Here is a 22379-nt window from a genome sequence, read left to right on the forward strand (position 1 = left end):
CCCCCGCGCGCCCGCCGCGTTGCCATGGGGACTGAGGGAGCGGGACTTGGTTAGGCCGGAGAAAAGGAGGCTCAGAGGTGACATGATCACTCTCTATAACCCCCGAGAGGAGGCTGTAGCTAGGTGAGGATCGACCTCTTCTGCCAGGCAACCAGTGGCAGGACAAGAGGCCATAGTCACAAGCTGCACCAGGGAAGGGTTAGGTTGGACATTAGGAGGAATTTCTTCACGGAAAGGGTGATTAAGCATTGGGATGGGCTGCCCGGGGAGGTGATGGAGTCACCGTCCCTGGAGATGTTTAAGGAAAGATTGGACGTGGCACTCAGTGCCATGATGTAGTTGACATGGGGGTGTTCGGTCACTGATAGGACTCCATGATCTCAGAGGGCTTCTCCAGCCTAATTGATTCAGTGATTCTGTGAGATTGGTTGGTACAATCACCCCTAATGCTGGCAGGCCAGCAGTGACCCGAGGAAGCGTCGAATGCCAGTGGATGGGGAAGCCTGTCAGCACAGCTGTGTACAAAACCACTGCACCTCCATGTGTGCAGCAGCATCACCAGGCTTCCTTCCTCGCGTTCTTCTCCTCTGCGGTGTGCGTGGGGGCAGTGGTTGGGTGTTCAAATGGTTTTCCTGCCTCCATCATGACAGCACCACCACTGGGAGAATGATTTGATTTCCCTGAGAAATGTGATCGCCTTGTTGCATTATGTGTCATCTTTTCCTGGCTTCTGAGCAACTAGCAGGCTGCCAAACCCGACTTACTGACGCAGATAAAAAAAAAAAAAAAAAAAAAAAAGAAACAAAAAAAACCAACCCAACATTGTACGTTTTGAACTGAAAACTCCTCCGTGACTAGGAACAAGGACTGGCCCATGGCGATGACCTCTCGCTGGCTGAGAGGGTGGTTAGCGTTTGCGGTATGCAGCCCTGTGAGCCTCTTGTCAGCATACATCAAAACACCGACTGAAGCCACCCACAATGCTGGACTACAAGGGCAAGAGTGTGTTGTTAATAATAATTTTGAAGTCCTGGGTCTAAGATCTGACTTATTTATGAGGGGAAGCTGAATGAGAAATGCAGTCCTTCAGATGGGAGTTCTCTGAAGAAAAGAGACTGACATCCCGTCCCTGGCCACTGACAGGAGTTATATATCCGTGAAGCTCCAGAATTGATGAGCCAGACCCTGATCTCTGCACGAGAGCTTGCTGGGACTCGGCACAGCCACTTGACTGTGGCTGCGGGTGATACAGAGAAGACGGACCCAGACTCTGCTGAGGGCTTTTGCACAGCTAAAGACAAGAGGATGGCGTTGCAAGTTGCAGGATGGAATTACAGGGCAACAAAAGGAATAAAAATCACTGTGAGGGTGGGTAAGCACTGTAACATCAGCCCAGAGAGGTGGTGGAGTATCCATCCCTAGACACAGTGACAATTTAGCTGGACAGATTCTGCGATGCTGCGGTCCTGACAGGGATCCTGCAACACAAGCAAAGAGGTCACCCCGCAGAACCCTCCCCAAAGCTGACAGCTAATGCAGAGAGCTGGTTAAGCAAATGTCACACGGGCAGAACTCGAGCCCGCTGTTCGTCCCACGCCCCGGCAGGATTGCTCCGTGTGGCGGGGGCCGTGTGTCCCGCGTTGTCCCCGCGCTGTCCCCCGGGGGTTCTGCAGGGTCGGCCCCGGCCCCCGGCAGGGCTCCATTTTCTAATGCTGGAGCGCCATCGTGTGGTCACTGCCCGGAACTGCTGCTGCAGGAAGGGGCCTGGATTCAGGGTTTGCGAAAGTGGAATATTTCTATACTGCAAAGAGGAAAAAAGAGGTTTTTTCACACACATAGGAGAACATCTGCATAACGTGAATCATTTGCTTGCGCCCAAAGGGATTGCTCAGAGCCTTGTGCATTGGCTGGGTATCAGACTGGTTAAAAGAAGTTGCAGGACCTCGTTTCTCCTGGTGTCCACTTCTGCTACTAGAACTGCAAGGGAGATGAACAAGCAGTGAACGTTTCCTTTGCTGGCAGCTCCTGCCATTCAAAAGGAAGACAATAAGCAGAACTCGCTCGAGGTGAAAAACTAGACCTGCTGACACTGACAAGGCCAAAACCTGTAGGTCTGATGAGCCTTGTTTTGTGCTGCTCCAGTGAAGTGTGTGCTGTTCATGTCCTTCAGTACATCTTTGAAGCATCAGCCTTTATACACGTGTGCTGGCTGACCCTGCCTTTTGTGCACAGCTGCCACAAAGTGTCCAAGATCGATTGGATTCTCTCTGTGTGAGATGGAGAATTAATCTGCATTTGCCCTAAAGCCTTGTCTGTCTCAATAGCAGAAATCCAGCTGATCACCTCCTCCCAAGGGGAAAAGTAACGAATTGCTGATGAAAACAGTTGCCTAAAATCCAAAAAAGTAAGGTTAGCCAGCATTTTAAAAAATCCCAGGAAGCTATAAATTTTCAAGAATAGGTCTGATTAATTGTATCAAAAATTTGAAATGCAGCTTTCTCTTGAAAATTGGGCTCACTGCTTACAGTCTACCAATATGGCTTTAATCAAGAGGGCTTAGTTTGCACATACAGAGATTTTTCTATCCCCAAGTACACAATCCATGAAAAGTTTTACTCTGAGAGTCAAAACTCCCTTCTGCTTGTCTTTCATCACATGTAATAAGGAGTCTGCTAGCAGATCACACATTGCATGACTGGTTAGCTTCTTGGCACTCATATGTATTTCTGTGTACTGGGGCTGTGCTGAATCTCGTTTCTGGCTGCTTTTCTGCTACTGTTTTAAGTGTCAACACAACTAATTCTGGACTAACATCCTCCTTGATTGCTGTCCCTTGGGCCATGTCTGTTTTGGGGAGTCCTTTCAGTGAGTAAGTGTGGGGATTGTATTCCCTGCCCGTCACTGCACAGCCTGCCTGCTCTGTCCCTACCCCACTTCTGCTGGGTGCTGCAAACACTTGCAGCAGCCTCTATATGGGGCAAGTGGGACATGGCCCTATTGGGGTGGAATAGGGGACTACTTTCACTGGCTGTTTTTCTTGTCCTTCCTCTGAAATTTCCTGCATTTAGGATTCTCCAAGGTTTCTCCAGAGGGAAGGTGGGGGAAATGGACAATGCTCTGTGGCAGATGCATTGTATTTTCATGTACACCAAACATGTTTCAGTGCTCCTGGACTTTGTCCCCACAGATTTCCTCTCCCAGACAAGGAGATAGGTCTCAGGGGCATCTGGTGTGGTATTACCTCAAAGCATAACTTGCAAAATCAGTACTTGCAGCCTGAAAAATCTTAGAGGCAACTTAAAGCCTAATGGGTTTTCTGAGACCTTGCAGGTGGAAAGCATGAGTTCTGGCTTGGCTGATCATTTTTTTTATTTGTAAGGCAACTTTCAGCCTTTCCGTTCCAGAGGCATGACTACATTCTATTGCACAGCCCAGGGGCACTACTGGTCTGGCAAGGCACTATCAAAGCTTGTGGACATTGGGATGGGCCCTTGGGATGTTGAGCTCCACAGTGGAATAGTGACAGGGCATGGGGGGGACCACATCTCATAAGCAGTAGCAGAGTGAGGGGTGGGAAACAGGCAGATACTTGCCCTCATTATGCATGGGTCTAACATGCCCAATTACCCCATCGTCTCCTCACCTCTGCAATGTAAAAGACTGTTGTTGAGAGTGGTCATAATTCATGGTGAACACCCTGCCTCCCCCTTACTCCTTTCACACCCACTGCTCTCCATTTTCCTTCCAGAAAAAAATGTGTCTTTGATGAAATGAAATGGCTCAGTCAAAGAACCCCTCAAATGGTTGGGGACCCCTGCAGTTGGCCACCCTTGCCCACTTCCCAGCTCTATTTCTGGCTGAGTTTGGAGTTTAAGTGGGCTGACCTTCTGCCCTGACTGCCCTGGGGGTCAGTGATGAAAGCGGATGGAGGCTTCACAGTCAGGTCTCTTGTGTGTGACTCTTTTGTTCCCAGGACAAGGGTGTGCAGTGCCTGGGACAGTGCTTAATTGTTTGGGGGCACTGCTTTACCCGTCATGCCCTTCCCCGGGTGGCCCCAGCCCTTCTTGCTCATGCGTGGGAGGGAGGCAGCTTCCCCACTCAGGGTAGGGAGGAGGAAGCAGAGTCTGGATTGCTCAGGATCATTTCTGGCTGTTTATCAATCTGTGTCATAGATTTTGCAGAAAAAAATTATGATACAGTCCAGAAAGCAGAAAGCGAAAGAAAGTTTAAAAAAAAAAAGGACTTCCTGGCATTTTGTGGCTCCTATCTGTCACTGGATTTCATGGCATTCACCCCATCGCAGAGACTTCCCTCTGCCCTTCTATAGGTGTTTAATGAGGAAAGTCCTGTGTCAGGCCTGAGGCATTGGGCTTAGTCCAAGTGGAAGCAATGGGTTCACACCAGGGAGGGCAGAAACTTGTGCAAGCCCAGGGCTAGATATATTGAGACTTTTGGAAAGCTTTTTTTTTTTTTTTTTTTGATAGGTCAGAGCTGGACTCCACTCCTGGCACTGCCCTGAAGACATGCAAAGGAGTGGTAGGTTTTCTGTAGGTATGCTTGGGGCAGGGGGAGGGGTGCTGGACAACCTGTGAGCATGATGATTAAGAATTGAAGATTTACAAAGCCTTGCTGGTGGAGGTAGGTCAGCAGAGCTCAGCACAAACATGTAGGAAGCCTTGTACCACTCAATATCTCTTTGGCTGCCCACTCAGCATTTTTCTTTTCAAAACGAGTCCTTCCTTTTCTTCACATCTCCATTAGAGCTGGAGACTGGGGCAGTAGCCTTCACAGCAGGCCCTCCCCTCTGCCATTTTGGGGAGTGACTGTGCGGAGGAAATGGATAAAAGAAGCTCAGGGTCAGGGTTTAATTACCCCATTGCATGCAGAGACAAGTGATGGACAGAGACTGTCAGTGGGTCACTGATTAGCTGCCACGGAGCAGATAGAGGAGGGGGGAAATGTGATGAGCTCCTGGGACAGGCCAGTGTTGGGGAGAGCTCTGAGGCATGAAGATGGCAGCTTGTTGTGAGAAACACCTTTTATTTTAGTTTTTTTCCCCAGTCTTTTATCCCACTATTTGTCCCAGCTCCATCAGGAGTCCTGTGGGCTTAAAAGTCTCCTGCTGTGCCATGGCTGCTTTGCTGGTTAGGGACAAATTGCTTCTGGAGTGGCAGGGCCCCTGGGGGGATGGAGAAGAAGGGATGTCTCCTGCCAACTGTGACAATCTCTTGTCTCCCTGTGGCAAGGTGACAAGGTAGGATGGAGGGAGGGGAGAAGGGAAGGACTAATGAAAATACATGAAGGAAGGGAAGGAAGAAGGCTGAATGAAATGGCTGCTGACAGGTGAGGTATAATACACAGATAGTGCTCCCCTGTGCAGGAGTGAAGTTCTCCTTCAGCAAGATCAGCCCAACAAAAATGCAAACCAGGCTGCCTGTTTTCAGTCCCACTGCTTAACCACTGCCTCCTTTGGATATAGCTGGATGCCTCAGGTAATAAATCTGTCTGGCATCTGTTGGGTTTGGGACTGATATAGACCAGTTTTATACTCTTGGCAGATTTGGTGACCTGGTTTTGTGTAGCAAGATGCAGAAGAAGCAAGTTCCAGCAAATCTTAACTCTTCTGCTCTGAATCCCATAGGTAATTCTGCCTCCTTTCCTTCTCACCCTCATATCAAGCCCTCATTCCTCATCTCACCATGCTGTCTCTGAGCCCAGCCTCCTTTTTCCCAGATATAGACAACTCAGTCAACTCATATCCCTGACCCTGCCCTCAAGTCCTGCCATACAGTGTCACACCTCACACACAGTCTTCTTCCACCAGTCCTCTTACCTTTGATCTCAAGACTCCACTTTCTTCACCTTTTCTCTACAATCCCTATTACACATCCTCTTTTGGAGTCCGACCTTCAATTTCTACCTCCATTCATAGCTGTCCCCCAAGATCCTCCTTCCCATGTTCACTTTCCCTATCACTCCTACCCTTTCCTCTCCCATTCTTGCTTTTCCTCACTCACCCTTTATCCCTCTTTCCTGTCCCCTTCACCCCTGATCTCCCAGGGTTGTTTGCGTGAATTGTTTCTGGAATCATGAGATCACTGTTTTTTTCTGTTGCTGTCAGTGGGAACATCACATTAAGGAGCATGGATAAGTGACTGGGGGCCATTGGGGTGACTCTGACACCCCCTCTCCCCACCGTCCCTACCCCCCTCTTCTTCTGTATCAAAGGAAGCTTTGTTGTCCAAAAGCAGAAAGAGAAAAGCAGATAAAAAGGCGGAACATGTGATCTCATTGGCTTTATTTAGGCATCCAACTATCCCTCCTCTCTTTTCTTGATTCATCCAAAATTATCTAAGTAAGAATCCATAATCCATCCTTGGGCTTCTCATTTGTGAAAGACATGGTCGTAGATTCTTTCTTCCAAAGGGACTCCAACAGCTGACCTCTTGGTCTCCATAGGGTGCAAAGATGACCCTGATGGGGCTCTCTAGACAGTTTAATGCCTTCAATTACTGTAGTCTTCACATCGGGAGTGTGGCATCCCACCATGTGAAGGAGAATTGAAGCAGGGAGAAGCACAGCCTTTTCCTTAAAGTTTCACCATTGTTTAGTGGAGAAATCCAAGAGTATCCAGCAATGCATTGCTTCATCAGGGGCACTGTTTGGTGGAAAGGTTTAAATCTGTAATGTTAGATGAACATTTGAATTAATGAGTTTCTGGATCTTCCAGGGACTTGTTTTTTTGACAAGGACAAAATTCTTCATCTCAGGGTGCTTTGGTTGTCTTCTGTGGATGGAGGTGATCAGTGTCCTGGCGAGCATCCTCCATGATAGAGCTACTGAGGGAGTGGCGGAGCACAGCTGAGATTGCAGGAAGAATCTCTGTGTCTTTGTTAAGATTCATTTAGATGCTATCAAGCCAGGAGGCAGGAGAAAGGATTATTATATATTCCTTTGTTGTTACATATTGGATGAGTTTGAGGCTTTCCAGTGAAAGCTGCCCTGCATGCTGCTTCGAAACATTATGGGTGACTAAGCAAAAATCCTTATTGTGGGCAGAGCCATACGAATATAAAGAGTTGGTCAGTGCATCGTTTTCATGATGTTTTAACCAGCTTGGTTAAAATCCACCAGACAAGAAGTCCTTCTAATATGGGAATATAATGGCCCTTTCATCTGTAGTCCATTCCCCTTCTCTACAGGAGTAAAAATGCTCTGCATAATGCCTTACATCCACAGCTTTGTGTGTGTGTGTGCAGGATGTGCTTAAGGCTGAAATTTAAGGATTGTTTCAAGGATCTTCCAAAATAGTTAAGACACTAAATGGGAGAAGAGTGCAGAAGGCTTGGCAGATGGATGCAGCAGCATATGCTATGTTCATCTAAAGCATGACATGGACTGACATCTACTCAGGACAAAGGGTGGTCAGAGGAGTGAATAGGGTCAGTAGAGAAGAAAGTGAGCAGAAAGGCAGAAGCATTTGCATCAGGTGAGACTGAAGAATTTTATTTTGTTGCAGAACACAGTATCAGTGAAGTATATATCCAAATGCTATGAAAGGAAGGAGGTGGGAATTTGGCTAAGGAATTGTTTCTGTTGCAGAAAGGTCATTGTAGAAGTTGCAGTGACTTTGTCATCATGTGATCTTTTACATATCTGTGTATGTGTAAGGTGACACAGTGAAGCAGTGTGCGCAAGGAGACTATAGCTGGAAGGATGCTTGTGGGAATGCCTGAATATAATTTCAATGGGGTGTGGGAAAACGTGATGCTCATGGGGATTTGACACAACTTTTCTGTGGTGGGAGATCATGCACAAGAAGATTTACAGCAACAGTGCAGGGAAACTATGCGATGCTATAACCCATCCAACAGAGTGTAAGCTCCAGCTTACAACCAACTGAATCAGTAAAAGTGGAAGAAGAAAAAGACTTTTTTGTGCCTCCCATGTGTATTTTAATAAATGCTGAGTTTCCATAGGAGTTTAGACCCATCTTAGCTGCCACTCGACTCCACTTCTGGGTCCCTATCATTTGATTTTCCTGAAACAGGCACCGTGACTCAAGTCACAAGATATTTCCATTAGCATGTTGGGCTGATTCAAATTATATCCTGCCCTGTTGTGTCTGACTCATTCTTCCCCATCTCTAAGAGAAGCCCAGTGGAAGCAGAGAGGCCTTCACATAGATGCTCAAGGTCTCTATCAGATATGAGGTGAAGAAATATTTGCCATGACCGAGCTATGGTCATTTTTTGCCATTCCTTAGTCACTTGGCAGCCAATGGAGGGAAGAGGCGAGAGCAGGGTGGGGGAGAGTAATGAGACAGAGAGACGAGAACAAAAGATTCTTTTGTGGTACAGAGAGAAAAGGGAAAGCATCACCAAATGCCCAGAAGCCATGTTTGTAACAAGAGACCTATTCTCTCAGCTACTTGGAAAACAACTTGGAGTAAAAGGCCCTGGTTGAATTAACCCTTCATGGAGGCAGTTTACTGAGTGTGAAGGAAAGAGGCATGGCCACGGGAGATGTAATCTGTATAGCGAGATAGTGGTCTTGGCTCTTGGGCAATTTAAAACAAGGATTGGTTGTTCGGGAAGAGGAGCTAGGGATGATGTTGGATTATGTTGGATACTGAAGTGTTAAAATATCAGATATCCTTTCTTTATTGGAGCTTTGGTTTTGGAAGAGATCACCAGAAGGGTTTTTGCAGCATATGAGGTGATGATTTTTCTATTGATATTTTTCCTAAGGATGCTATGAAGTAAGGAAAACATCACCCCTAAAATACATGGCTTACTGCAGCGTAATCTTATCCCATCACAGACTCTGTGAAATCAGGTTCTATTGCTGGCCTTCAAAAACTCTCTTCTCACACATTATGCCTCTCTTGCTCATGTCTTGGTCCTTTCTTCGACTGAGAAGAACAATTTTACTGGAGTTAGGTGTTCTCTTTATAAACGAATTGAAAGTATGCCAAATCATCCATTTCCAAAGAAACAACCATCTTTAATTCATAGTGAACTCCCTTCCTTAGCCTCCTCCACATTATTTATAGGGAATTTTCCTCTTTAATTGAGTGGATCTTTGGGTGAAAGGAGACTCTGGGCTGATAGTACCAGAAAAAGGTCTACTCAAGGAGAGAGAACCTGCACCTATTTGAAGGTAAATATGGGATATCAGCATATGCTGTGTCAGTTTGACTGTGAGCTTGCCTCTGGGTGCTCTAAAGGAGTGAGACAGATCTCAAAGAAAGTTTCTTCTCCTCAGAACAGTGCAGGAGGGACAGCATCCTGCCTCTGGAGCCTCCTAACACAGTGCCAGGCAAAGAGGTGCAAAGAGCAGTGGAAAGACGTTTCTTCTCTCTGCTTCACCCTCTCACCAACTCGGGAGCAGTGTCCTGCCATCATGGGTCACCCATCCCCCAGCCTGATGGCGCAGATGGGGAGGATGCAGTGGGTGCCCCTGGAGCCCGTGGTCAGGTGGGCTGCCAAGCGGATGTGAGATGCAAACAGCCTTACAACTGTGCTTTCATAAATAAGCCATCACATGGGACTCGTTCATGTCTGTTAGAGCAGCAGTTTGAAAACCAGGAAAATCATGTGGCAACAGAAGTCTGCAGGCTCCCAGCCCTCCCCCACTCCCTAACCTTCTTTCTCCCTTCCCTTTCTCTCTCTCTTTCTCTGTCTTACTAAGATGGTAACCTCAAAAGCTGGAGTTGGATTCTGCTCCCACTAACCTCATCCAGGGCCTTGGGGTATTTGTGTTGGCACTCGGTGTTGGTGTTCAGCCTACCTGAGCTACTCAGACCACCTGTGCTGTGTGATGTCCCTTGCAAGCCTACCAGGGGAATTTGCAAATTCAGTCTTCTAAAGGGATTGAAGGACATTTACCCGGAGGGGATGTTAAATATGATTAAACCCATTGCTCAATGGGATTTTCACTATTGCAGGCGAGTCTGGCAGAAATTGTCTTTTTCTTGGCAGTATGGTTTTAATACCTGATGGGGACTTACTGGAGTTACTTGTAAGGTCAGAAGAGAGAATTCAGGAGTTTGTAAACTAGAAAAACTTTAAGTTCTCCACTGCTGCCTCATACAACTCATTTACAACAGCACAGCTAAGCAGGAGTTTCAGGACATTGAGACCTCAGCTGAGCTAAGAGCAGGTGGGGTTCTGTGAACAAAAAATGCGATTACATTGTCAATTAATGCAAGTCCTTGAGACTTGGCTCCACTCATGGCCCCCTGTTGTAACTGAGGTCTTAGGTGCATATGCCAACCAACCTTGTTGAGTGCAAAGAACTCAGAGCCAGGAAGGAACTAAGGGATTTATTGGGCTGTGCCAGGTGAGGCTCAACGTGTCCAATAATCCTAACACTTGGGTGCTGTTGTTGACTACACCTTCTACCATACGTTTCTCTAGCCATCATTTCCTCTAAGCTGGCCTCTCCTCCTTAGAAGCTCAGTTCGTAAGACCTTTACCTTTTCTTGCATTATGCAATCCTGACAGTGCACCTCTGCTGGCTGCACTCTCAGCCTTCCCTTCCCTTCCCTTCCCTTCCCTTCCCTTCCCTTCCCTTCCCTTCCCTTCCCTTCCCTTCCCTTCCCTTCCCTTCCCTTCCCTTCCCTTCCCTTCCCTTCCCTTCCCTTCCCTTCCCTTCCCTTCCCTTCCCTTCCCTCTCCCTGTTAGCTGCTTTAGACTGTATTGAATTTGGATCTGAAAATTGGACTGGTTTGGACTGAATTAATACTTACAGTAGATGGAAGTGGGCTTGATGGAAAGAATTTGCCTTGATACAGTGCTGCTGAACTGGTGTGAGTAATTTCACTATGCCTGGTTTAAAAGCTCTGTTTCTCTTATACCAGAACCTGTTACCCCACTTGGCAAGCTCTTTGCTGGACCAGCTTTCCATGGATAGGAAAAAGATTATTCAGCAAATACGGAAATAGAATTCCCAAAAAGCTGACAAAAATCTTTAGTTCCTCCGTGCCCAGCTGTTCCAGGCTATCTCCTTCTCCACAACCTGTGAGTGATTCATAGCAGAACATCTGCATCTTCTTCCCAATTTGATCCACCAGGCCAAATCTGTTCATCACTCCTAGCCCTAGAAAGGAAAATCATCCTGTCTGAGAAATTCCCTAACCAGTACTCATAGAATCATGGAATCATAGTCTCGAAGAGACATTAAAGATCATCTAGTTCCACACCCCTGCCATGGGCAGGGATGCCACCCACTAGACCACGTTGCTCAAAGTCCACTTAACTCGGCCATAAACAGTTCTGGGGTGGGCAGGGATAGCAACCGGTGTTTGAAGTGAGAAAACAGGATCTGAAAACCTCTCACAGGAATTATATTTTGACTAGGTTTCCTTGATAGAACAAAATTTCATCCAGTCTAATATAGTGTGTGTAAGACATTGCCACAGTGTTACTTATCAAAGGAATAAAATATTTGACACATGATTAAACCCCAAATAAAGAAAAATTAAGACTGTTTCCAAATAAATGATGTCACAACATAAAGGATTCTACCTGGGGGATCTGACAAGCCGGTCTAGGTTGCAGTGCTGCCAAACCCTTTCCCCCTGCACTTGTTCTGTCTCTGCTTTAAAAAAAAAAAACAACAAAGTAGAAAGAAATGTGTAGTGACGGGTAGGAGATGTTGTGGTCCCGGGGAGAAGCAGAGAGAAGCAGAGCCCCATCTCCTTACACACAGGGAGTGGAACAGGAGAGAGGAGGGTAGCACAGTGCTGTACAGCTGCAGGGCTGCTCACAACAGAGCAGAGCTCCCAGAGAATGTGCTCTTTGTTCCCTGCCTTTAAAGGGTAAGAGAAACACTTATGCATGGCAAATTAGCCCAAAAATGTATTTCTCTAAAACACCCGATTGTCTGGCCAGCTCTGCAGCTGCAGGGAAGTTCCAGGGAGAGAAGGGGGAGGCGGCGGGGAAGGAGGAGGGAGGCAGGGAAGGAGGATATTGATGGCTGGGGGGGCGGGGGGCAAGGCAAGATTATTGTGGGATTGAGGGAGAAATTCTCATGCCACCATTCAAACAGAGCTGACCAGTGAGCCAGGCGACTCCTGACAGAGGGGCCACGTTGGTGGTCAGGGGACCACGGTGTCTTCTGGGGGGCAGGGAGAAAAGGGGACACAGACAGCTGGGCTGTGCACTGGTGCAGCCAGTGGTGCCGGGGAGTTCTGCCACCCCGCAGGTTCAGCTGTGCCATCTGGGCCAGAACGCTCCGCGAGCAGTGCCATGCTCCTCTAGTCACCGTGTCACCCGTGCCGCGGGGCTGTGACTCCTCTCCTGCTCCTGAGCTAAGGGCACAGGGCTCGACTGTCTTTGACGAGCAGAGCCTATGCTCTTCCCCAGAGGTGACTCTTAGGTTTAAAACATCCCAAATGTACCTCTTGATTAGGAAATTGATCAGGGCTTGTTAAGAATTTCCAGCTTGATGCTGATACCCATTTAAAAACTCCCAGACAATTTCTGGCAGAAAAGTGATTCCTTGAACTTCTCTGGAGTTTGGGAAGTAAAACCTAGTGATAAGATTCTTGACAATGGCTTGGACTGTGAAGTTTATTGTGAGTGCCACAGTCCTGTCCCTGCCCCAAGGGATGCCATTGAAAGCAGGCCTACCCTGAGCACAGCTGAGACCTCAGAATCCAGGGAGTGTCTCCCACATGGTCTGGGATGAAACATCCTCTTCACCTGCATGTATTTATTTTATTTTCCATTACCTGTTGACTTGGAAAGAGTAGCCCCTGCTGCAAACTAAGGCACTGTGCAGGCACAGCCTTGAGCAAACCTGACTTGTCCTCACCCCTGCTGATTGAATGCTCCTGGGCATATCTGCAAGGTGATCGAGATGCTGCCTGCAGAGGAGGCAGCTCAAGTTTGACTTTGAGAACACTCAGAGGTGCACTTGCCTGCATAAATCCAGGTCCTCTGTCCTTTCTGCCATGTGTCATGGCCTATTTTGGGCAGACATTAACTTCTCCTTCAAAGTCACCAGTGCCACCTGCTGTGAGGGCTGGTGAGACTGGGAGATAGCCTTAGGTTAAGCCAAGCTTAGACTGCCCATGAGAAAACAGGGAGACATGGGAATGTCAGATGGGACTTGGTTTCAATACATTCTCGTGACTGTCCAGCTCAGGTGTAGGATTGATGTTGCCACCAGTTCAAGTTGGTCCAGGAAAACTACATTCTCTTTCGAGGTTGCTGTTATATTCATCATGTGACCAAATGTTTTTAAGGAAAACCCTGTAACTCTTTAGGTTTGTAATCCAGAAGTCCTATAAAGTCCCCTCTCACTGGACTGGAGGACAGGAAGGACAAGTGAACCTGGATGATTCATCTGAACAAGAAGTGATATCAATTGCTGCTGAGAATTATTCACAGAATCACAGCATGGGTCAGGTTGGAAGGGACCACAGTGGGTCATGTGGACCAGCCTCCCTGCTCAAGCAAGGTCATCCCAGAACACATGACACAGGATTGTGTCCAGATGGTTGTGGAATGTGGGGGAAACTCCACAAGCTCCCTTGGAAGCCAGTCAGTGCACGGTCACCTGCACAGTAGAGAAATTCTTCTTCATATTCAGGTGGAACTTCCTGTACATCAGTTTTTGCCCATTCTCTCTCGTCCAGCTGTTTGGACAATTGCCTATTCATGCTTTTAATCTTGCCTATTCACTTTTTCTTTTCAGAGGTTTCATGAAGATGCTTTAGTTAACACTGGGTATGGAAGTAACTGCTGGATACAGAGCAGGATCTGACTGAGGAAAGCCAAAATCCAATTTGAGAATTTTCTATAATGAAGAAGCTCATCAAACTTTTCTTGAAGAGGTGTGATGAGCAGAGGAGGAGGTGGGGAGCTGAACCACTCTTTAAATTAAGTGCTGGGGAGCTGCTGGCAGCTAGTATGATCCTGTCATCACTACCTTACACATTTCTTTATGGCAAATTCACTCTCTCATTTTATGTTTATGTGGGAGAAGGGAGGATGAAAAATGTTAACTTTAATCAAGTCAGCAATCCTTCTTGGCTTTGATACACCTCATTTTCCACTCAGGTGAAAGAGGTTCTTCTGCGTGCACTGACATATATCCCTGTGATGAGGGGGATCTGTCTTGTTCCCTCCTCTCAGATCTTCACATCCCTGCCACTCCTCATATGTCCCTCTAGAAACACCCTGAGCTGCCACCACATTAACTTCTGTGACCATGTTCCATGAACTTAACCTTAATTTTGAAGGCCACAGAGCTACAGCGGTGCCAGTGCTGGCTTCATGCCTGACTTTCAGGGAGTGGGTGACACAGACTGAAGGCAGGCCTGCCATGAGTTCTCAGATCACTTGTGCCAAGGTGGGAATCAGGGAAATCAGCAAGCTCCACCACTTTGTGAAGACCTTGAGACATCTTAATTATAGCAAGGATGTGGCATAATTGGTGAGAATGACTGGTACCAGGGAAGCATTTATTGGCAAATAATTTGCTAAGACATGGGACTTCAAGGGAATGAAGTTGCAAGTTCAGACATAATTCAACAAGCACTTTTGACTGGAAAGCAAGTGTGGGAGATGGATTTTTAAAATATCAAAACATTTCTTTTCAAGGCAGTCTCCCTGAATTATTCTTTTCTGAATGCCAAAATGCTGTGAATGGACATTTTCAAAGTGAATTTCTGACATTTTGTTTCAAGCCAGCATTTTGCATTCAAAACTTAACCCAGGCTGAAAGATGAGAGATCTGTCACAAGACCCTAAAACAATGCAATAAAACTTGCTATTTAAAGTTCAGAATAACGTTTCAATCTCTGAGTTATGCCATTTGAAATAAAAATTAAAACCCATCCTACAACTCCTATGTATGTTCAGATCAACATGGCCCTACCTGACACCTCTGAAGTGGTGGAGTCACTGGAGCTGAAACAGACAGTGTGGCTGGGATAAAACCAGCCAGTAGTGGCCTGAAATGAACTAAAAAATGCCCTTATGCATCTCGGACAAAATTTCACTCTTCTATCGACAAATTTCATTTTGATCTCAATGAGGCTCTTTATGGAGGGATGTGCTCTTCTTAGGGATGTTTGCATCCCTTCAGCTCCATTGGTAGCAATAGGCAGAGCAATGATGAGCAAAGCCCCTGTGCCTATGGCAGTTTTACTCTGCTGGCAATTATCTTTAAGAAAAGTGGCAACCAAAGTGTTATCATTTTCCATCAATCCCTGGAAGAACTGTCCTACTGATCTCCATGAAAACCAGTGGAGCTCTTCATGGGCATGTGCCTATAGGCAGCTCCAGGGAAAAAACTCAAGCATAAACAAAGTCTAGGTGCAAGAAAATCTCTGCTAATTTGGGAAGTGGCCCTACTACTTCTTATAATGGGTGGGTATGTTAGGGGACAGCAACCAAGCAGGATGAAGGACACTGACAGTGCTTTGAGAAAATGCTGTGCCCCCCAACTGCCTCTTCTGTACAAAGACAGGTTCAGTCTCGAGGGATGTGAGGATTAGCCTTCCTCCCCAACTCCTCACTCCCGCTGCCCCGTCCTCCCTGCCATGCACACGTGGTCCCGGCTGGCCATGAATAGAGTTGGCACGGGTGGGTCCAGCCTGAGCAACTGGGGCTCACGACTCCCGACCTGAATAAGCAGCATAAAGGCACAGAGCAGCCCCGTCGCGGCTCTGTCCCGACCCATCCTCCCCAGCTGCAACAGCATCCGCTGTGGGCCCAGACCGGCCATTCTTATCCAGTCCTTCTGTGCAGTTTGTCTTTCTCTCCCTCTCTCGTCTCCCCCACACCCCCGCCTTTTTTTTTTTTTTTTTTTTTTTTAATCCCCTTTTTTCGAACATATCATTACAGGAGCAACAAAAAAGATGGGACAATACAGCCATTGATGAACTGCTCTCGTCCTCCAGTCCCGATCCCCCCCACTCCCTCCCTCCCCTTCTCTGGTGCGTGCCAACACTCTTTCCACCCGCCCAGGGCTGGAGCCAGTGCCAAACAACCTCTGCTAATAAACAAGAGGAACCAGATAAACCAGGAACACAATAGAGGGATTTGTTGCACTTTAGTGATGGTGGGAACAATGTCAACTCCGTGGCGCAGCTGCATGGACCCCCTCCCATCCTCTCCCCCCAACGCCTGGTGCCCCCCGTGTACTTTCAGCCCAACACTGTGATTTATGAAAGGCCAAAGGTCACAGCGCATTAAAGGGCTTCTTTCTTGCATCATTTATTAACCCCTCTATGACAAGGCACCCTCGTTGTGGCAGTGGTGGTGGCACAGGGAGCGGGGCACTGGCAGAGTCCATCCCAGTGGCACCATGCATCTCCCAGAGGATGCTGAGACACAGGCTGGTGCTCAAGCCTGATTTTACACTGACCTGATGCTGGGAGGATGAGGGGAGGCTTTGGTGAGATATGCTTTGGCCAGCAAAAGCAACTCATGACTCCAGCACAGTTCTGTTTGCATGGCACACAGGTCACCATCTGCCCGACCTACACTTGGTGCCAGGCTGGTGAGCTCAGGTTGTTGTCTATGCTGTGGCCATGCACACACCGAGACCTGACCTGAAGGGTCTGTGCTTCACATGGTAGAATTGACCACTTTGCATCACCAGAGCCTTAAGACATCCTGTGCTACCAGGTGTTGCCACAGGGACTGCCCATGATGCAGCTGGGCAGAGAGGAGGCAGGGGGTCATGGAAGAGGATGGATCACTCCGAGGTCTCCTTCTCAGGAAAACAGAGATGTGTCCAAAATCTCTCCTTAGCTCACCAGAGCTGGTTGCCATTACAGGCAAAGCTGCAGTGTCACCATGCAATATTTTTAAGCCTTCCTGCGTAGCCATGAAGCAACACCATGAAACAGCAGCATAATAAATCCTTAGACTGATCTTTTTCTCCTGAAATTGCAGTGACCAGGCAAGTTTGAGTGAGCCATTGCAGCGGCAAAGGCTTCAGTGCTGAACTTTGAACCCTGAGGTACAGCCCCATATCCCCAGGTGTGCTTGAGGATTCCCTGGACACCCTCTCCATGGGCAAGCTTGCTTGGGAGGACAACAGCATTGCCATCACAGGCTGGGGGTTTTCAGAGCCCTGGAAAGGAGATGCCTGCTGGAGTTCACGTCCATTGTGAGAGCAGTGGGGCTGTGCTGGCCCCTGGTTGTCTGGCCCATCCCTCCAGGCTCAGCAGAGGGGAGGCTGTGTTGGTGGGCTGGGATATCTCACCCCTCCCCAGAATGAAGGGATGGGTAACAAGAGACAAGCTTGGGAGCCCTTCAAATATGAATATGGGTGTCAGGGTGAGCCCCTGCACAGGGCAGAGGGGACATGGAGGCTGGGGTGAAGAGGAAGACGGTCCCACTGCCCAAATGCTGGCTGGTAACTCTGGTCACCAGCCAAACTGCTCCTGCCCTAGCTCTGGTGCCTTGAGGCCGTGCTCCCTCACTCACTCTCCCTCACATTCCTCTGGGAGCTGATCAGGGTTTGAATGACACCCCAGATGACTCTTTGCTATTAATTCCTGTGAACAGAAAGGGCTCCTTGTTCTCCCAGTCCTACTCTCTGGAGGAATTACAGGGGCCAAGGCAGCAGGCTGAAGCCTTCCTGACTTAACCCTTCCCCCGGCTCCCCAGGAGCCTCCCTGCATCCAGGGGACTAGCAGAGGTGAAGATCACCCTGGAGCCACCTTGACCACCACAGAATGAGCCCACTGGGGTCACTCAGCACTGCTACAGACACGGGTCTCATTGGGAAGATCCCCTTTTCTGGTTGTTCTGCCCAATCTTGTACAATTCCCTTCTTTTCCCCTCGAGGCATCTCTCATCTGGTGTGCAGACCGAGAGCATCCAGCTCCCTCCATTACATAACACTGAATATGGCAGACTCCATCCAAGAACAGGCAACCTGGTCTTCCTCCCCCAGCTCTACCGCTTCAGTGCATGCTTTTTGGGGTTAGCCGTTTGGAAGTACCCTGTCCTCTCCAGCAGGAGATGCAGGGGTTAACAGCCAGGCAGGCTCTGTGCCATCTATCAAAGCAGGTAGCAGACAGACATGCTTGCCCCATTCCTCTTTGATCTTCCCAGACCTGAGTAATGCAGGAAAATTGTTCCGTTTAGCCATCACAGGTCCTTGCCATGCCCATGAAACATTAGACTGGCCAAGACGACAGGCCAGGAGCTGCCTGGGGTCTTTGCAATGTTCAGAGATGATTCTCCTCCGTACTTTCCACAAGGTTTTCCCTACACCTCCTCTCTGGAGCAGCTGGCACTGTAATCCACTGTTTTTGAACAAAAAATGCAGCTGAGCAAAGTTTGCTGGGCCACATCAAGGCCATACAGTGGCAGCAACATTGTGGTATCCTACACCTGTGGCATCCTACACCATCCCTTGGAGAGAGAGAACAGGTTTTACTCCTGCTCTGGAGCCCGGCAGGACTCTGCAACAACATCCCAGACTCAGTTCCTGAGGATTCCACCCCTTCCTGAGGTGATGGGAGTGCAGGGTTATTCACCAACCAGTACCACCCAGGCTTTGTTGCCCATGCAGAATGATAATTCTGGAGGAGGGCAGCCACTGTGACATTTCTTTAGCTGCCTGCACAGGACACTGGGTTGTCAAACAGCCCAGTCCACCAGTAAACAACTTCAGGCACTGCCTGCCTTGTGTTTCCCCTGGTATCCCATGGCAAAACTTCCTCTACAGTCCCTGCAGCTGTCCTGTGACCACATGGATACTGCATGGTGCTGTCAAAACCCAGGTAGGGCTGCAGGCAGCTCTTCGCATTTCCTGACTGACTCACACCACTTCCTTTCTCTTCAGGCTGCATTGTAAACAACCAGTTCATCAATGCCCACAGCTGGAAGCTCAGAGCACCTGGAAGGATCTAGGACAAGCAATGGAAGCTTCAGCCAAGAACAGTGAGGGGTGGTGAAGATCAGACCCAGAAGCGGTTTCTGTGCCCAGCTCTCTGTTTGGAGGCTGCCTATGGCACAAGGCAAATCAAAGGGCTCTTTGGAGATTGTGGCAGACACAGGATTGAGGAGGGTGACACAAACACGGCCTTCAGGGACCCTCTGCTTCTCTTGTTCATGGACAAGCCTTGAAAATGACCCACACTCTAAGAGTCTGGGAGAGCGGTCATGACATTGGATGGGAGAGGAATTTGGAGAGAAGAGCGTCAGGAAGTGGTGGAGACAGGGCTGGGCTTGGGTGCTCCAGCAAAGGGTACGACCTGTACCAAATCTCTCTCAGGCTGTCATCAGTCGTGTCCCATGATGTCTCACGAGTCAGACCATCTGCAGACTCACAGATTTTCTAGACATTATAGTGGTCTTTCCCTTTGCTCCTCCCTGTTTATCTCAGAGCATCACACTTACGCAATCATCAAATAAAAAAGGGTAATGGTTTGAAGTCTTTCTAGTTTTTCCAATTTTCTCATTACTTCTTCTGTGGGGGAGTCAAATGGTCACCTGGCCACTAGCTTCCACTTGCCCTCAGGACTGAGTAAGGAGCTTCTCAGCTATCCCATGGCCATGATGATGAAGTGTGATAAGGCCCGGTGGCATCTTCACACCGAAGAGGACATGCAGTCCTCACTGAGGATGTTTGGTATACTATTTCTGGCTGAGACAGTGGGACTTCCAGTGCAGATCAGCTGCCATGACCATCTGGGTTGTCTGGTCCTCTGCCTCCCTCTTTCTCCCTCATGGGCAAGGAGACATGCCCATGCCCAGTAGAAGGGCTGTCCTCCTCTTCTTCCTCACCAAGCCATGCCCACCAGCCATGTCAGGCAGCAGCAGCAAGCTTCATACCAACAAAGATGTAAATTCCACTTTGGAGATAGGGCAGGTCAAAGGTTTGGCTTTAGTGTGAGAAATCTAGTTTCCCTCCCTAACATCATGTTGGTATAGTCATTCCCTGTCCTTCCCACAGCATCACAGGGGGAATACAGCCAATCCACTCCAAACTGCCTGGAACAGGCAAGAAGGCAGCAGGGGCAAGACCCCCCCCCACCCCCAAATCCCAGACCTTGCCCCCCGCCCCCCCCACGAACCACCTGCCCCTCATTGTCTCACGTGCCCAGCTCCACATGAAAGGGATTTTGCAAAGAGGAGGTGGTGCCTGCTCGTCCATCCCAGTGGCTGTCCCCATCCTGGCCACCGCCGCCACCTCAGTTCCTCCTAGCCCGGGCTTCCTCTCCTGTCTTTGGGTCTGGAGCAAGCTGGACGCTCTTAAAAAGCTTTTTATGTGCGTATGTGTGTGTGTTCGAGTGTGTGTTAATCACATGATTGTCATTCACCTGTATCCTGAACAAAGACCGTGCACTGTTTAAGGCCCAAACAAGAAAGCCAGAAAGGGAAGGGGGGGGATGTTGGGAAAACTGAAGGGGCCGTTGAGAGAGCAGGCGCGCGCGGGAGAAAATCCTTATCAAACTCCCAATTCATGGGTCTCCCTTTCCCTCAGCACACTGTGGGTATTGTTTGGCTGGGGGGTGTGTATGTGTATTTTTTCAAATGTCTGTGTAGTCCCCTCCTTGCTCCCCAGCTCTGACGCTGTTTTAGTGTATGGAAAGATTTCACAGGGAACCCCTCCCATTTTCCCAGGCAGTCTCGGGACAATACCGGTGCTGTGCCCCCGAGTTGGGCAGGGGACAAAAGCTGGTTCTCGTGCTGGGGATCCTGCTGCTCCTCTGCTGTGGACAGACTCTCCCCTCTGGCTCCTCCCTTGCCACAGGTGCAGGGGATAGGTGTCATCTAGCAAAATCCCTCCCCCGAAACTTCCGTGGTCCCACCTTGGTGGAGGAGGTGTCCCACCAGTGTGGTCCCCTTGCTGAAACCCTACCAAGCAGGTGCCGCTGCGATGATGCTCCTTGTTCACCGAGCAGCCAGCCTGGAGAAGGGTGTCTTTCCTATCATCCTTGGGAGTGGTATGGACACAGGACACGTCGACAGAAGAGATTTGGACGAGGATATACAAACACTCAGTGCTCTGAGAGGGGGCTGAATAAAGGGGTAAATGGACTGCAAAATAAAAGAGAATTCAAAAAGTGGAGGCAGGACCAAAGGAGACAAAACACAAGAACTGGAGAAAGGCAGGTTGGAGGGGAAAAGCCCCTTTCTCAACATTTAAATACAAGGAGATGCTGAGATTGCAGAGACTGTGTAGCTGGTAGAAACTTCTTTGAGGACATTCCTCTCTGCAGCAGAGCCACCCATGGCACTGCAACAAGGCTCAAATTGGACTTGGCTCCTGCATGGCTGGTGGCAGCAAGCTCTGACAGGGATGGTGAGCAGTGGGAAAAACACTGGTCCAGTGCCCTGGAGGTTACTGAAATCCCTTCTGGGTCTGATTCCTTTCTTGCTCAGTTGGGAGTTGTTCTCCCTGCAGTTTACCTGTTGCACTCGGGGTATGAGCTAAGCAGGATGTAAACTTCACTCAGTGCCTTGTGGGGCTCTTTTTTTTTTGTCTCATGACTGGAGATCCTCTCCAGCATAGCACTAGAGGATCCCTGGCCTCTTGTTCCCTACCACTTGAAGCCCTGCACCCTGTATCCCTACTCCAGAGGAAAACAAGAAATCTCTGCCACACTGCCTCTTTCCTGTGGAATCCACAGGAACTAGCCACCTGAAGGAAGAGCAAATAAACACCACATTCTGGCGATTTTCTGTGTCATTCTCCATCCCTGCCCCAGGCTGGAGGTTGGCTGCAGCCAGGGGAACAAGCAGGGCAGTGTTTCTCAGCAGAGGCTGCCTTCTTGAGGGGCAGGAAACCAAACGTCCAGTCCCAGTTCTCTCACACTCCTATGCAGGGCCCCTGTAGATTGAGGGTGACCCTTACTGGCTGGGGAAAGGTGCCATGAGCTCTGCAGCATCACTGACTCTACATCCACAGACAACTGTGTGCGAAGTGACCTTGCCTCACTTGTTTTTGCTGGTCATCTGCATGCCAGACAGAGGGTGAGCTGCCAAATTGTTCCCGTATGTGCTGTGAGTCCTCTTCTTGTACCAGCTACGACTGAGGTGTCTGTTGGTGAGAGAACTCACCCCAAATGGCAAGACTTGAGGTTGACCAGCTGCTGCTTTGGCCAAGGAAGCAGGGCCTCAATGCTGCTTTGCAAAGTTCTCCATTGGGTTTTCCTGTCATCAAAAAGACACCTTCCTCTCTGCCAAATGGAAAAAGGCATCATGTGAAGAAAAGTATTTGAACTCATTTTTTTTTCCAGAGTAGGTAATACTGAAGAGAAGAAAGGTAGGAGATGATCCCTTGACAGTTATTTTTCTCTGTGGGGTGCAAGATGCCCGTTTACAAGCAAAGCTGCCTGCTTGATCCCGATGGCATGTAGCCATTTCCCCCTCCCAGCTCTGTTCAGTAAA

At 48.7% G+C, this 22379-nt stretch overlaps 1 long non-coding RNA gene across 1 annotated transcript; it reads left to right on the forward strand.

The window, feature by feature from the left end:
* The first annotated feature begins 5 nt into the window (after positions 1-5).
* On the forward strand, positions 6-14798 carry LOC148223643 (uncharacterized). Its single transcript, XR_015803874.1, has 4 exons — positions 6-123; positions 4485-4536; positions 13277-13602; positions 13708-14798. It is a non-coding gene; the product is annotated as an uncharacterized LOC148223643 (long non-coding RNA).
* The last annotated feature ends 7581 nt before the right edge of the window (positions 14799-22379 follow it).

Source organism: Sturnus vulgaris, chromosome 5 (assembly GCF_052056855.1).
Source record: "Sturnus vulgaris isolate bStuVul1 chromosome 5, bStuVul1.hap1, whole genome shotgun sequence".
Classification (NCBI taxonomy): Eukaryota; Metazoa; Chordata; class Aves; order Passeriformes; family Sturnidae; genus Sturnus; species Sturnus vulgaris.